At 44.2% G+C, this 17,281-nt stretch overlaps 1 pseudogene; it reads left to right on the top strand.

Moving 5' to 3' along the window:
- Window positions 1-4,385: 4,385 nt before the first annotated feature.
- LOC123139465 (uncharacterized) lies at window positions 4,386-12,322 on the top strand (annotated as a pseudogene).
- The last annotated feature ends 4,959 nt before the right edge of the window (window positions 12,323-17,281 follow it).

The following is a 17,281-nucleotide window of genomic DNA, read 5'->3' on the forward strand; positions in this document are numbered from 1 at the left end:
AGGAGAAGCCCTGCAACAGAGAACATCAAGATCGTCACCACGCCGTCGTGCTGACGAAACTCCTCCCCGTGCCTCTGCTGGATCGGAGTTCGGGGTGCGTCATCGAGCTGTACGTGTGTCAAGAACTCGGAGGTGCCGGAGTAACGGTGCTTGGATCGGTTGGACCGGGAGGACGTACAACTACTTCCTCTACGTTGCGTCAACGCTTCCGCTTCGGTCTACGAGGGTACGTAGACAACACTCTCCCCTCTCGTTGCTATATCATCACCATGATCTTGCATGTGCGTAGGAAATTTTTTGAAATTACTACGTTTCCCAACAGGTGGTACTTGGCAGCATGGCGCTGAGGTGAATCAGTGGCGATCGCGACGTGCTCAGCTGTTTGCGCGCAGGGAGGAGGTGCCGTTGGGCGCCGTGGTGTCGTCGATGATAGCTAGACCGAGCAAGGTTGATGCATCAATTCTAAAGATGGAGCGGTGGCAGTTGCCGGCGGCGGCCTCTGAGAGCACGCCGGACCAGTGTGTGCCTCAGACCCGGCAAGTGGCTAAGTTGGGGTCTCACGTCTTAGATGTTAGGCTTGGCTGCGATGTCCGTTTGGTATTAGGCCCACGCTATCTGCGCCCCTTCATCAACTGGATAGGTGTAGCGATATTTGTTGCTTAGACGATGGCTTTAGCCTTACTGTTGTATGACTTTGTAAGGTCTTGTGAGAATAATTAATAAAATGGTCGTATGCATCGCCCAGATGCAGAAGCCGAGGGTAATCCTTCTTTTCTAAAAAAAAGTAGCCGTTTGTACTAAAATAGAAAAAGGAGTGAACATAACAAATACCAAAATTATATAATCTAAAAAGATACCAAGCAGCAAACCTGAGGTGTCAATGCAAAGAGCAGCAGGTTGACCAACAACTGGACCATCAAATGGAGCCGAAGACTCTCCTAAAAAAGGGGGGAACCATGAGTGCAGGCTCGTTTTGAAAAACCAAAATGAATTTGTACAGCGTGTTTTTTCTTGAATTTATGATTTCTTTTCTAAATAGTCACAGTGGTGTACAGAAAAAGACAGAAACCTATTCCTAAAATGAGCCGTCTTGTTGTTGGGCCGATTTTTTTCCGTACAGTCTACAAATCACAAAAAAATTCAAATGATTCTTCACACGTGCATGCGGAAAATGTATAAGTTTCCACGGATGTTCTTTCGATTTTTTTGAAACTTTGGATATAGCTTTGCTCTTTTTTAAATACCGAGCTCGCCAGAGCTCGGGCGCTATTGACACTTTCCCAAGAATCATACATTGTATGCAAAAAAACAAAGAAAAAGGAACTGCATGGGGGCATGCACGTAGTCACAACTCACAAAGGCAAGACGCAATAATGCATGGGACATGCATGTAGCCCCGTCGGCAGCCCCGGCATGCACCATGAACATATATTGCCCTCTTAGATAAAAGATGGCAAACAATTTAACATATTTTATCTGTAACAATTTTTCACAAAAACTAAAACGTATAGATAAGCAGTACCAGAGAACTCAGCCGAAGAGCTGGGCAAGGAAACAGCAGAGTCCACACCACGTGAAGAACCAAGACCACATAAAGAATCGGCTACAATAGGGGAAGAAACAAATAACTAATTACATAAAATAAATAAATGAAAGACTGAGACAACCCAATCCGAACCAAGCAAGGAAAGAACCCACGCATACTCACCAACAGCGCCATCAACAGGACGCTTTCCCAGTCGGATCTCTTTGCGCCGCCGACGCAAATCAGCGGCAGATGAACTCTAACCTCAAACCCCTACACGGAACATCAAGGCAAATACCTTAATTACTTGACGTGACTAACCAGAAGATGCAGACCCAACGACATGATGAATAGCTGGACGGCCTCACGTAGTAAATCATCATCGGACAGACGACCGCCCACAGGAGGTCCCGAAATGGACGCACCACGGCCTCGCCGATCATTACGCCCAACAACTATCCCATGGATCCCACGTGGACAACCCGGACGACGGAGACGCAGACCGGTACGCCCAATAACTGCGCCGCGAATTCCAGGAGGACGACCCGGACTGCGGAGGCCACTTCGGCAAGGCCTACCACGATCCATCTATGTGAATGGAGACCACGACGTGCAAGGCTGGGAGAAGCAACACGGTCGAACACCTATTTATAGAGTGACCAGAGTACGAATGACACAGAACTAAACAGCGACATCCAGAAAATACGGCAACAGCGGCACCGCCCGAGAATTGTGGAAACTGCACACGTGCCAGCCTAGAAGTATCAATCTGAACAAATTGACAACGTGCCGGCACGGTAAAATAACACATACACAACCAAACCGACATGCACACACGCAGCACAGCATCAGGAAACGTCCACATAAGCAACCGGCGACACGTGCGGAAGACATGCATGCTACCCCACATATCATACACTGCCCCAACGATCCATCAGTACATGCATATAGTCAACAAATCACCCCGGCGAACCGCGGCAAATTTGACCATTTTGACCTATGGACAAAATCAATTCACGGAATGAACTGACCGTGAAACTATTTCACAGCCCTAACCTTTTTGTGTAGCGCCCGCCACGACGGCGGCACACCGTACTGTGCAGCGCCTAGCGCGGGGGCGTTGCACACCAGTCCACCGTGGCAGCCCCTGGGCCCGCACCCAGCAGTGCAACGCCTCCGTGCTAGGCGCCACACACATGTAATGTGCAGCGCCTAGCGCTCGGGCGCTGCACTGTGACTTAGATGCAGCCGCGCGCACTAGCCGTCCCCAACCCACCCCATTATCAGTTACAGAACAGCGGCGGCGACGGCCCTCTCCTCTCCCCTCTCAATCCCCTCTCCAAAATCCTTCAGATCTGACGATTTGGCCCGTGGATTCCTTCACCAACCATCCTAGAAGGTACTTTTCTCCGATCCCCTTCTTTCTATCCATAGAATGTATGCTATTTCGGAGATTTGAGGAACCCTTGTTTGAATATTGCATGTATTAGATTTGGGGAACTTTTGTTTGAATCTTGCATGTATTAGATTTGGGGAACCCTTGTTAGATTAGAATGTGGTTTGGATACATAGGTTGACATGTTATTTATATAGTTTGGATACATAGGTTGACATTTTATTTATATGGAAAAGATATTTGTATTGAATCTTGCATGAAGTAGGCTTAGTTTAGTTTATTGAAATCACATTTGTATTGGCAAGAATGGTTTGGATACATATGCTTTGAAATTTGCATGTAGTGGCCGTACTTTAGTTTTTTTATTCAAAAGATAATCGTGTTGAGAAGAAAACTTTTTTGCAAATTGCTAGGATGGTTTGGCTTCTCAATGATCATTGGGATCTACAACACCGGTTGTACGCTATGTCAGTGAAGCAGCAGGTAATAATGAAAGTTGCCGGTGTTATGAATTTCGTGTTTTTTTTTCAAACACATACCCCCCATATGTAATGATTTGTTTGTTTGCTTGTAGGAGCTTGCACCTCTCAAGCTTCGGGCTCACGGGGTCAACCTTGGGTGGATGTGCTATGATGAGTGGTACACACCGTATGTTAGGGAGACAGGACTTCTTCCTTTCATTCAGTTGGTCAGCAGGTCGACGCCACCCAACAATGCTCCACCACTCACCGCGCTTATTGATCATTGGAGGCCGGAGACACACACTTTCCATCTTCGGACCGGGGAGATGACCTTGACGCTCCAGGATATAGCTATGATCACCGGTCTTCCTATCGATGGGAAACCTCTATGTATGAGCACCGATTCTGATGAGTGGCGCGAGCAAATGCTTGCCCTTATCGGTATGGTTCCTCTGGAGCCGCGGGAACCAGAAGTAGAAGGCAAGAAGAAGGAAAGAGTCGCAACCGGTGCTACTTTCACGTGGATTGTATCGAACTTCAGTAATTGCCCTGAGGATGCTAATGAGGACACGGTGAAGACATATGCTCGTGTCTACATGTGGTACGTGATATCCAGGAGTATGTTTGCTGATGGCACAGGCAAGAATGCTCCATGGATGTGGCTCAAGGCGTTGACCGTCTTCGATAGCAAATGGAGTTGGGGTTCGGCGACACTGGCTTACTTGTATAGACAGGTATGAAGTTGTTTCTGTTTCAATTCATTGGTACATTATGAATGCGATCTTGCTGTTAATTAAACCATGTTCTCTTTTATGTGCAGTTGGACGAAGCCTGTTGTAGGCTATCTGGAGGTATTGGTGGTTGTTTGCTCGCACTTTCCATATGGAGCTGGGAGCGTTTGCCGGTTGGATGACCGAAGACCGTGAAGTTCGAGGATTGGGACGAGAAAGACGACCCACTACGGCTCCCCACTTGCGCTTACAAGTGGGATGTGTTAAATGAGATGACGGATAATCCCTCGGTCATGTACAAGCTGTACAGGAGCGAGATGGACGCGATCACACCTGAGCAGGTGAATTGACATTGCATAAGTTATTATCATGCTTCCATCGTAACTCAATATCAATTTTTCATTCTATCCAATTTTGTAGGTTGAATGGGAACCTTATGGAAAAGGAGAGAGTTTTGGGAACCCTATAGAGTTCACGCTGAATCCGATGTGCACTAGGGATAGGGATCTCTGGCATATGCGGTGTCCACTCATATGCAATTGGGCGGTTGAGCTTCACATGCCACATCGGGTGTACCGTCAGTTTGGTTTGTTCATGCCACACCCGCCGGAGTTTGAGGACACGGATATAGTGCTACACGCGTAAGATATAATCAACCTTGAGCAATTAGCAACTTCTCGGCGGTTTCGATGATGCTAAGCATGAATGCGATGTTTCTAACTTGCAGGTTGGATAGGAAAAAACAACGGAAGATTAAGGATTGGGCCAAGCATCACAACAAGTATGTCATACAGTGGGCGCTTGCTTTGGAGGAAGCTAGGGCTGGAAAACGAGCCAAGCTTCGTGAGCACTGCCCGATTGCGTTCAACAACTATCTCACATGGTTTCTAGGCATCACTCGTGTGGAGGTATGCAAGCCGGCGTATGATGATAAGATTTTGGAAGAACCCACCGTCTTTGATGAGGTAGCCCAGCACCAGTACAACGCATTAGTCAGGAAAGGCAACTCCGTGATCCCTGCGGGGCCAATGATGAACTTTGTGGTATGTGCCCTTTTTGCTTTTCAATTCGCAATATGCACATCTTCACTTGCCTAACACATTAATACCTTTTCTGTTCATAGCGTGCCCAGATCAAGAAAGCAGCTGATGAGACCGACACTATTCTGGAAACAACCCCGGCTGGCAAAAGCGATGGGGAAGGTGCACTTCGAGCATTCATTAAGGTTCACATCTCCTTCAAACTAGCACTTAACATGTGTTGCTACGTTCGATGTCTCATTCACTTGTTCATGTTGCAGCGCCAGGGCCAAAAGTTAAGGTGGCTTTCAAACCTTTTCGGTTGTCGTGACCCCGAGTATGTATCACCAGAATGTTCTAGGTCGGCGACACCATCAGATCCACCATGGCCCCATCCGTCCATGTCTCCTCTAAGACGCTTTGTCTTACGTCTACCCCGTTTAACAACCTTCAACTCCGGATCCGGCCATAGTTGAACTCCATGATACTCCGGCCATTGCGATTGGTCAAAGTACGGGTGAAAGCGGGGAGCCCATGTTTTCTTGACCGTCATGATTGAGAACTCGGACTCCCTCATGGTGCTTGGGTGATTGATGTCCACATTCCGAACGCGACCGGCGGTATACAAGTGTGAGCATGGGAGATGAAGCAACAACGGCCTCCCGCAAGTGCAATCACATTGTGTTAACGACACCTTGAAAGACCGACCTCCATGTTGCCGGCCATCGTTTGTGGTTCCTCCTGGCTCTTTCACTTCGTACTTCCACTCTTCGTTGTCATATAATATAGCTTCTTCTGAGTCCGCCTTCCGTGATTGAAATACCAACCTTTCATCAACTTTGGGTGGGAACTTGTACTTGTACTTCCGTGGGTTCTCACCCGCTATTTGTGCATCGGTTTCCATCGAGTACTTTACAAAGTACGCATTCATCTTGTCAAATGTGTATTAAACTATTGCCGTCACGGGTAATCCACGTGCACCTTTGAGCACCCTATTTAAGCATTCCGCCATATTGCTTGTCATTTGACCGTATCTCCGGCCATCTTCATCAAAGGCACGTGCCCACTTGTTCCGGTATTGAATGTGCCTATTGAGAAAGTCTTGACCCCCGGCATCAAGTTTTTTGTGTGCGAGCAATTTGTGGTACAAACTGGCGAAGCGCTCCTCGGAGAAAGCAAGACAACAATCTTGAAAATCATCGGCCAACTTCTTAAGGCCACATGCCCTATAGAAGTTCGAACAAAAGTGCCTCATGCACCATCGATGGTGCAACGGAGCATGCCCGGGAATGTCAATCTCCGCCGCGTTAAGAATTCCTTGATGCCGATCCGATATGACACAAATTTCCCTTTGAGCGGGTAACACCTTCGCCTCAAAAGATGCAGAAACCACTCCCTGTTGTCATTGTTTTCCACCTCAACCAAAGCAAATGCCAATGGCAACACCCGGTTATTGGCATCACTTGCTATCGCAACCAACAAGGTGCCCTTGTATTGTCCGGTCAAGAACGTGCCATCAATTGCGATGACCGGCCTACAATGTTCGAAAGCCCTCACACATTGCTCGAACGCCCAAAAAGCACGGCCAAATACTCTAACTTTCCTTCCTTCATGAACCGTTGTTTGGTGCCCATGAGGCTCGACCACATGAACCATGCCCGGGTTTGTCGCGGCCATGGCTAACAACAACCTAGGGATTCGGTTGTATGCTTCCTCCCAAGTACCATACAACATCTTAAATGCGGCTTGCTTCGTCTTCCATGCCTTACCGTACTTCACCTTGTAGTGAAAGATGGCTTTCACAAGGTAAATGACATGTTGGACGCTCATTGTTGGAAGTGTGGATATTGAGTTGGAGAGCCTGTAAGCGATGAACTCGGACGTGAGTTGTTTGTGGTTTTGGGACACAATCTTGCCATCCACCCTTTTGCCTTGGCACATGTGAGTTGGCACACAACTCACTACATGCCAAGTGGGACCTCCTTTCCATGGTCTTGCACGCACAATCCATGGACATATTTCATCTTCACATGCACATGCAACTATGTAGCGCACTTCGACGTCCGAGTGCACCACCTTATGTGGACGATAATGCGTAACCGAGTAGTTGTCGAGCCACATCTTCAATTCCAAGAAGGTGTCGAACTTAGAACCTTTAGCAATGCGGTTCTTGTCGTCTCCCAAATCACGATAAGAGCTTGGCCTAACCCCAAGAGGTACACATTGGCCACCATCTACCACGGCTTCATCCGCGAGACTAACATCCTTGAACAATGTAGTTCGATGATCCCGACCAAATACCTTCTCGAAAGCTTCGGCCTCCTTCACCGTGAACCCCTCCGCATCAACTTGTTCATCGGGACCATCATCATCCGAGTCTGATGCATATGCACGGGAAAAAGGGATGGAAGGGTCCATTGTCTCTTGCAAGTGATATTTGTCGAGATCACCCACATTGTTGTCATGGAGATCAACTTCATTGTCATCGTCCGCATACTCATCATTGTCCTCTTGCAAAGCTTCATCTTGGTTGTTTGTAAACGGGCTCAATGTTGGCCTCACTTCTTGGGTCAAAAGAGGTTCAACAATTTCATCTCGCTTCAAGGGTGTGGGGCTACTAGCAACCAAAGGGGAGGGGTTCCGGTTCAAGTCCAAATGCAAACTTGAATCAATCTTCTTCGTTGCAAATAACTCAAGAGCCTTGTCTAGTGATTCGGCCACCGTCTCCTTGTATGCAACCCAACGTTGCTCTGAGTTTACACGCATTGTCTTCCAATGGATGTGCATTCCAAAACCAACATTATGCCTTCCCTCCAACTCTATGATATCACTAGGGTCCGTCCAATTCAAATCTTCCCTAACTTGTTGCAAGAGCTCCGCATAGCTAGGACTACTATCAAACACCATGTCAACCTCATCCGGGTCCGGTTCTACATTGCCTTTCAAAAAGGCGTCCTCGTCCCCATGATGAACAAACACACATGTTCTTCCCATCCCTATAAGCATTCCAATAACACAAGGTAACATTGCTTCCATGAGTACTAATAGAAGGATTAACACGGAATAGAAACCCTAATATATATATCAAACAACAACCCTAACCCTAACCCTAACCATAACCATAACCATAACCCTAGCCCTAAACCTAACCCTAGCACCAACATAAGAACACCCATAAGAATAACCCTAGCATACTAACAAAGCCTAACCATAGAAATTGGCAAACAAACACCTCACATTTCCATGCAAATCTCTAGATCCAAACAAAACTAGGGTTTCCCCAAACAAGCAATAAATGAGCAATGGGAACTTTACTTAGATCAAAACAAGGGGAATGGAGAATATTACCTTGAGGGAGGGTTAGACTTCGAAATCCACGGACAAATTCTTCAAATTTGCAAGATTTGGGAGAGGATTTGAGAGGGGGAGAGAGGGGGAGAGGGGGCAAAGCTCGGGGAGGAGAGTGGGAGAGTGTGTGGTGTGGGGGTGGGGAAGGGGGGGGGGCAGCCGAGTGGCTGGATAAGTCACAGTGCAGCGCCTACGCGCTAGGCGCTGCACTTTACAAGTGTGGCGCCTACGGGCTAGGCGCTGCACATTACATGTGTGGCGCCTAGCACGGAGGCGTTGCACTGCTGGGTGCGGGCCCAGGGGCTGCCACGGTGGACTGGTGTGCAACGCCCCTGTGCTAGGCGCTGCACAGTAGAGTGTGGCGCCGTCGTGGCGGGCGCTACACAAAAAGGTTAGGACTGTGAAATAATTTTACGGTCAGTTCATTCCGTGAATTGATTTCGTCCATAGGTCAAAATGGTCAAATTTGCCGCGAACCGCGTGCATGCAGGCAAGAATACAGCGGTGTTCAACCGACAGGACCCATGTTTGACCAGGAATTAAATCGCAGAACAACGCAGCGTGCACGGTGCACCCCAGAAGTTTACCCATCCAGGTCCCAACGAAATAGCACGTGTCATCACCCTATTTATCAGTTCAAACTGCCAAAAAAATTCAAACAACCCAGAAAATTTAAACGTGTCTAGATTTAGTATATGTAGTATTTGGATTCTTCAACCCACCCTGTTTCGTAGAGCGATTCCGGCGCCGTTGCTCTTTTTTTTGTCGATCTATTGTATTTGGATAGTCCAATTCACCCTGCTTCGAAGAGCGATTCTTCGTGTTGATCCGATCCACTAGTTGCGTGATCAGATCGATCAGTGTTAGTTGAATTTTGTTCCTTGCTGTTCAGGCTGGCTTGTAAAGTTGTAATTATAGATCGATGACGAAAAGCAAGCGCAACAACGCCCTCACAAAAGAGCAACTAGGCCAAGTGAGTCCATGGTGTTTCCCTTTTCCTGCAAGTACACATTCATAATAATAAAACTGACGGTTCTGTTAGCTGCATATATACCAAATACAGTATGATTTTGTTTCAATTAACTAGCTTTGGATGGTATGTCTTTATTACCAGACGCCTTGAGTGAACTCAGCGAGCAAGTAGTTTCAAGATTGCGCAGGACTGTCGTGTCGCTCGCTTCATACGATGGTTGGTGATCATACTTACACCATTAATACTTTCTCATATATTGCCTGTTTTTTAAATGACCAGTTATTTAGTCTGCACGAGTGACTTTCTCTCTGTATATGTAGGTGATACAAAGTTACGTGAATGCACAGGCATATGCATTGAAACCCCCTGTTCCGTTTCCGAAGCTACGATCCTGACATCGGCACCGTTGGTTCCACCACCTACTTGGCCTGCAAGTTTGAAGGTGACTTTTTCTCTACTCCTCTCCTGGATTATCAATTATGCATGTTAGTAATATATACATGCTGCGCCTGTGCTCATTTCAGATTAAAGTGCGCCTTCCTAATGATAGGATTGTCACTGGGCGGATACGTGCTTCATGTCTGATTCTTGCATTGTCATCATCAAGAACGTGTCTGAATTTGATGCCGCAAGTCTTGATGGTGACATGCAGTTTGAGCCTCATACGAAGGTAGCAGCTGTATCTCGCTGTTTCAGTTCAGGATTTTTAACGGCCACCAGTGGGGTTGATCTTGCCCCTCTAAACCCTCTGACCAGTGAGACAATCGTAAGCATGTGCCGGGTCCACAAGGTGAGCTGCTTTTGTATAGTTCAAGCAAATAGCTGTATGATGGTGTCAGTGGCTTAATACTCCGTAGTACATTCTATCACTGACTCACTGTATCCTTAGTTTCAGGTATTATGAATTGCATTTTTTCTGTGTAATTTCATTGTCACTTTTGCGCTAGGCGGGGATTGGAGGCCCCCTTGTTGATTTTGATGGCAACTTTGTTGGGATGAACTCCTCTGGTACCAAAATGAAAAGGACTGCCTGCGTGCGAAGGAATCGAATTCTTCGATTCTTGGTGTTTCACCGGCTGGTCAGGTATGTACACTTTCAGTATTAATGAACTGCCCTTTTATCTTTGGCTTACCCATGCGTCTCTCTTACTACATCTTATTCTACAAACAAATGCCTCCTATTTTTATTTCAGTTTGTGTGCAAGGTGTGTATCATTCTCAATGCCAGTCAGCAGCTTCTTTACAAGTTTATACCAAAAACTGTCCCATTAGCTATTTTTTGTACTCATGTGTTTTTTCTCTTAAATTGTTTAGATCTGCACTGTACTAGATTAACGTTGTTATTTCAGTGCCAGCGCTAATACATATGTCTGCTACACTCGAACTTACATTTAAGAAGAAGAGCCATGGGGAAATTGTTTAAGATTTTCTTAAATTTCTATGCTGTGAAATATCGGTAACAATTTAGTTCCCTTCTTGTTCTATGTTCCCCTTGTTTAATATCACATCTCGTCCATGTGTTCTGCAATATGTCTTGCCTTTTTGGATTTATCACGGGGAGTTTTGTACGTTAAGAGTTAAGGACCAAGGGGTTGATGATGTTACAAGAGCAACAATCAACAGTGAGATGAAAGCAATTATGCCAAGTGAGTCCACATTTGCTTCCCTTTTCCTGATTATTCATAATTGACCGTTCTATTAACTGCATCACACACGATTTTATCTCAATTAACTAGGTTTGGATGCTACCTCCATAGCGAAATTGAGTGAATCCAGAGATGGTGCCTTGAGTGAGCAAGTACTTTCCAGATTAAGTATGAGTGTTGTAGCGCTGGCCTCATTCCATGGTTGGTGATTATATATACTGCTAATAATTCCTCATTTTACCTTTTTTTTATCAGCTAGTATTCAATTTGCACGTATGACTCTCTCCCTCTCCAGGTGATACCAAGTTAGGCGAATGCACAGGCATATGCAACAAAAGCTCATGTCCAGATGCTACAAGTTTCCTTACATCGATAAATTTGATTCCACTTACTTGGCATGCATGCAAGCAAGATCACTAAACATTTGACGGTAACTTCTTCTCTACTCCTTTCCTGTAATATATATACTGCACTTGTAATCATTAATTCGGTAGAGCCATTACCTTGTGCTCATTTCAGATTATAGTACGCCTTCCAAATGATCAGATTGTCACTGGGTGGGATAGCTGATCCTGAGATATATGTTGATTTTTTTCATCATCAACGTCGCTGGTGTTAATGCCGCACATGTAAGTCTTGATCATGAGATGCAGTTTGAGCCTTATAGGAAGGTAGCGGTTGTATGTCGCAATTTCAATTTAGGACTATTAACGGACACAAGCGGAGTAGGTCTTGCTTCTCCAAGCGCTCGAACTGATGAGACCATGTTTAGCACATGCCAGATCCACAAGGTGAGCTAGCTGCTTTAGTTTGTACAGTTCAAATAAATAACTATATGATGGCATGAATTGCTTAATCTATATTCTATCGTGGTATGCAATGATGCGTATTCTTAGTTTCAGGCATTGTAACTTTCATTTTTCATGCATAACTTCATCCTCACTTTTGTGCTAGGTGTCGGTTGCAGGCCCCCTTGATGATTTTGATGGCAACTTCGTTGGAATGAACTGCTCTTGTACCAAAGAAAGAAAGGCCCGCTATGTACGGAGGTCTGCAATTCTTCGATTCTTGGGGGCATGGGATGGTCAGGTATGCACACTTTAAGTATTGATGAACCACACACTCTGTTTGGCTTACCATGCTTCTCTCTTACGGCATCATATACATCTCCCTCCCCTATTTGGCTATTTCTGTTGAAGTTTGTGTAGGGTGTATCATTCTGAAAGCCTAACAGAAGCTTCTGTGGTTTATGAATTTGTCCCAAAAACTGTCCCATTGCACTCCACTAGGTCAAAGCTTGTCATTTCAATCCTGGAGCTAAAACATGTTTCTGCTACACTCTAAACTTACATTTAAGAAGACCCGTGGAGAAATTGTTTTGGATTTTCTCAAATTTATCTGCTATGAAACATCTGCAACTATTTTTCTCCCTTGTTTAATAGCTCATTTTGTGTATGGTTTGCGATATCTTGTCCTTTTGGATTTATCACGGTGAGTTTTCTACATTGTGCTGCAGTGTTAAGGAAGTGGTTGATGATGCTACAAGAGCATTCCTCAAAATTCTGCAGTGTTAAGGAAGTGGTTGATGATGCTACAAGAGCATTCCATAAGTGGCTCTCATAATAGATTCATATGGCAATTTAATTTTCTTCCTAGGAAAGTGTTCCATGCCTTCCCTTAACGGAAATCAGAATCTAATGTTTCCTTCTTTCATATCAATAATTGCACCAATCGTTCTAAGGAAAGGTTTACCAAGAATATTAGGACATGTAGGATTGCAATCTATATAAGAACAATGAAATCTACGGGCACATAATTCCTATTTGCAAAGAACATCATTAATCCTTCCCATAGGCTTCTTAATAGTGGAATCCGCAAGATGCAAATTTAAAGAACAATCATCAAAAGCACGGAAACCTAACACATCACACGATGTTTTTAGAATCGTGGAAACACTAGCACCCGAATCACAGAAAGCATGACATTCATAATCTTTAATCTTAATCTTAATAGTAGGTTCCCACTCATCATAAAGTTTTGTAGGGATAGAAACTTCTAATTCAAGCTTTTCTTCAAAAGATTGCATCATAGCATCAATGATATGTTTAGTAAAAGCTTTGTTTTGATTATAAGCATGAGGAGAATTCAACACAGATTGCAACAAGGAAATACAATCTATTAAAGAACAATTATCATAATTAAATTCCTTGAAATCAAAAAGAGTGGGTTCATTGCTGCTTAAACTCCTGACCTCTCCAATCCCACTTTTATCAATTTTTGCATCTAAATCTAAAAACTTCGAATCATTGGGACGCCTTTTAACAAAAGTTGACTCATCTCCGGTCCCATCTTTATCAAGATTAATATTGGAAAACAAAGATTCAATAGGAGTCACATCAATCACTTTTATATCTTCATCATTATCATCACGAAAACTAGAAGACCACGCTTTTACAAACCAATCTTTTTTAGCACGCATCTTAGTGGTTCTTTCTTTGCACTCATCAATGGAAATTCTCATGGCTTTGAGAGACTCATTGATATCATGCTTAGGTGCGATAGATCTAAGTTTCAAAGAATCAAGAGAAATTATATCCACGTTCCTAGCCAAATCATCAATCTTGAGAATTTTTTCTTCAATCAAAGCATTAAAATTCTTTTGCGAACTCATAAATTCTTTAACACTATTCTCAAAATCAGAGCGGATCTTATTAAAATTTTCATAAGAATTGTTGTAGGAATTACCATAATTATTAGAGGAATTACTAGGAAAATTGTCTCTATACGCATTGTTACCAAAATTGTTCCTACCAACAAAATTCACATCCATAGATTCATCGTTATTCTCAATCAAAGTGGACAAAGGCATATCATTAGGATCAGAAGAAGCACTATTATTAGCAAATAATTTCATAAGTTCATCCATCTTTCCACTCAAAACATTAATCTCTTCAATCGCATGATTTCTTTTACTAGTGGATCTTTCGGTGTGCCATTGAGAATAATTAACCATGATATTATCTACGATCTTAGTAGGCTCTACTAAAGTAATTTCCATAAAAGTGCCCCCCCCCCCGCGGCCGAATCTAAAAGATTTCTAGAAGCAAAATTCAATCCGGCATAATTTTTTTGTATAATCATCCACAAATTAAAACCACGTGTAGGGCAATTTTATATCATCAATTTCATCCTCTCCAAAAATTGTACAACATGTTCATGATCAAGTTGCTTAAAATTCATAATATCGTTCCTAAGGGAGATGATCTTAGCGGGAGGAAAATACTTAGCATCTTTACATTTATTCCACGAATCAATACTATTTTTAGGCAAACATGAAAACCAAGTTTTAGCACGATCTCTAAGCAAAAACAAAAATAGCTTCAATTTAACAATATAATTATCCACATCTTTCTTCCTTTGCATATCACACAAATCAACGAAATTGTTTAGATGGGATGCAGCATCTTCACTAGGAAGGCCAGAAAATTGATCTTTCATAACAAGATTCAGCAAAGCGGCATTAATTTCACAAGATTCAGCATTAGTAGTGGGAGCAATCCGAGTGCTAATAAAATCATAGTTATTGGTGTTGGAAAATTCACACAATTTAGTATTATATTGAGCCATCGTGACAAAGCAAGCAATCCAACACACGAGCACACAAAAATCAAGCAAAGAAGACGAATGGAAGAGAGGCGAAGAATAGGCAAATCTTTTCGAAAATCATTTTAGAGGTGGGGGAGAGGAAAACGAGAGGCGAATGACAAATAATGTAATGCAAGAGATGAGAGTTTATGATGGATACTTGGTATGTCTTGACTTGACGTAGATCTCCTCGGCAACGGCGCCAGAAATTTTTCCTGCTACTTCTTGAGCTTGCGTTGGTTTTTCCTTTGAAGAGGAAAGGGTGATGCAGCAAAGTAGAGTAAGTATTTCCCTCAGTTTGAGAACCAAGGTATCAATCCAGTAGGAGACAACACACAAGTCACCGAATACCTGCACAAACAATCAACAAACTTACACCCAACGCGATAAAGGGGTTGTCAATCCCTTCACGGTTATTTGCAAAAGTCAGATCTGATAGAGATAGATAAACGGTAAAGTAAATATTTTTGGTATTTTTGGTTTATAGATCGAAAAGTAAAGGATTTGTAAAATAGTAGATCAGAAACTAGTATGATGGAAAAGAGAACTAATATGATGAAAAAGATACCCGGGGGCCATAGGTTTCACTAGTGGCTTCTCTCAAGATAGAAAATATTATGGTGGGTGAACAAATTACTGCCGAGCAATTGATAGAAGAGAGCATAATTATGACGATATCTAAGGCAATGATCATGAACATAGGCATCACGTCCGTGTCAAGTAGACCAAAACGATTCTGCATCTACTACCAAGGTACCAGTCACCCATTTATTTTCCCCATCGTAGTATTTGTATTCCACTTCATCAAGCAAATCCCAAGGATATTGGCTGCAAATTACCTCCCCAAATTGTCCGAAACTACAATTACAAGCCATTGGCAATAGATAATCGAAACCTCCTTGAAATTTCTTCTTATTCTTTGCATTCAGCATGTACCGGTCCCTTCTAATGTGCACCAAGAAAGCAACCTGCAACTCCATCCTAACCGACGAAAAACAAAGATGCAATCAGCACACCATTAGCTAAACTACCCGAGCAAACCAAGTCGAATCGACTGTTGAAATGCACAACTAAGCTCAATCTAAACAGGAGGTGTGACTTAACCCTCGAGAACCCAGTCGTGGACGCGGCAGATCTCCGGCCCGATGCCTGCCTCGCCAAATACCCCGGGGTCGTCGCCGCTCGCCATTTCACGCTGGGGTTCACCCTCGTACTTCCTCTGTGTGCACCATCCCCCCTCTTATCAGTGCTCCGGCCGGGCGCATGGAAGGAGGACACGCCGTGGGTCGAGCAGGTGGCAGGCGCCCCACCCGTGGCGTCGCAGGAAGGTGGTGGGCGGAGCAGGTAGCGGTGGAGAAGGACGACCGCGACCGTGGCCGCGGCAGCGTAGGTGGTGGCGGCGGCACAGGACGGTCGGCCGATGGACGGGGCAGAGTGGCGTCGAGTGGCCCGATTAGAACCCTAGGATTGATTTGGGGATGTGATGACCCACAAGTGTAGGGGATCAATCGTAGTCCTTTCAATAAGTAAGAGTGTCGAACCCAACGAGGAGCAGAAGGAAATGATAAGCGGTTTTTAGTAAGGTTTTCTCTGCAAGCACTGAAATTGTAGGTGATAGATAGTTTTGTTAGAAGATAAATAGTAACGAGTAACAAGTAAATAAAGTAAATAAAGTGCAGCAAGGTGGCCCAATCCTTTATGTAGCAAAGGATAAGCCTGGACAATTTCTAATAATGAGAAAGGAGCTCCCGAGGACACATGGGAATTATCGACGAGCTAGTTTTCATCACGTTCATATGATTCGCATTCGGTACTTTGATAATTTGATATGTGGTGGACCGGTACTTGGGTACTGCCCTTGCTTGGACAAGCATCCCACTTATGATTAACCCCTATTGCAAGCGTCCGCAACTACAAAAGAAGTATTAAGGTAAACCTAACCACAACATTAAACATATGGATCCATATCAGCCCCTAACGAAGCAACGCATAAACTAGGGTTTAAGCTTCTGTCACTCTAGCAACCCATCATCTACTTATTACTTCCCCATGCCTTCCTATAGGCCCAAATAATGGTGAAGTGTCATGTAGTCGACGTTCACATAACACCACTAGAGGAAAAGACAACATACATCTTATCAAAATATCAAACGAATACCAAATTCACATGACTACTAATAGCAAGACTTCACCCATGTCATCAGGAACAAACGTAACTACTCACAAAGCATATTCATGTTCATAATCAGAGGAGTAATAATATGCATAAAGGATCTGAACATATGATCTTCCACCAAGTAAACCAATTAGCATCAACTACAAGGAGTAATCAACACTACTAGCAACCCACAGGTACCAATTTGTGGTTTTGATACAAGATTGGATACAAGAGATGAACTAGGGTTTTGAGAGGAGATGGTGCTGGTGAAGATGTTGATGGAGATTGACCCCCTCCCGATGAGAGGATCGTTGGTGATGACGTTGGTGATGATTTCCCCCTCCCGGAGGGAAGTGTCCCCGGCAGAACAGCTCCGCCG

The sequence above is a fragment of the Triticum aestivum genome, chromosome 6B (genome assembly GCF_018294505.1).
Source record: "Triticum aestivum cultivar Chinese Spring chromosome 6B, IWGSC CS RefSeq v2.1, whole genome shotgun sequence".
In the NCBI taxonomy this organism is placed as follows: domain Eukaryota; kingdom Viridiplantae; phylum Streptophyta; class Magnoliopsida; order Poales; family Poaceae; genus Triticum; species Triticum aestivum.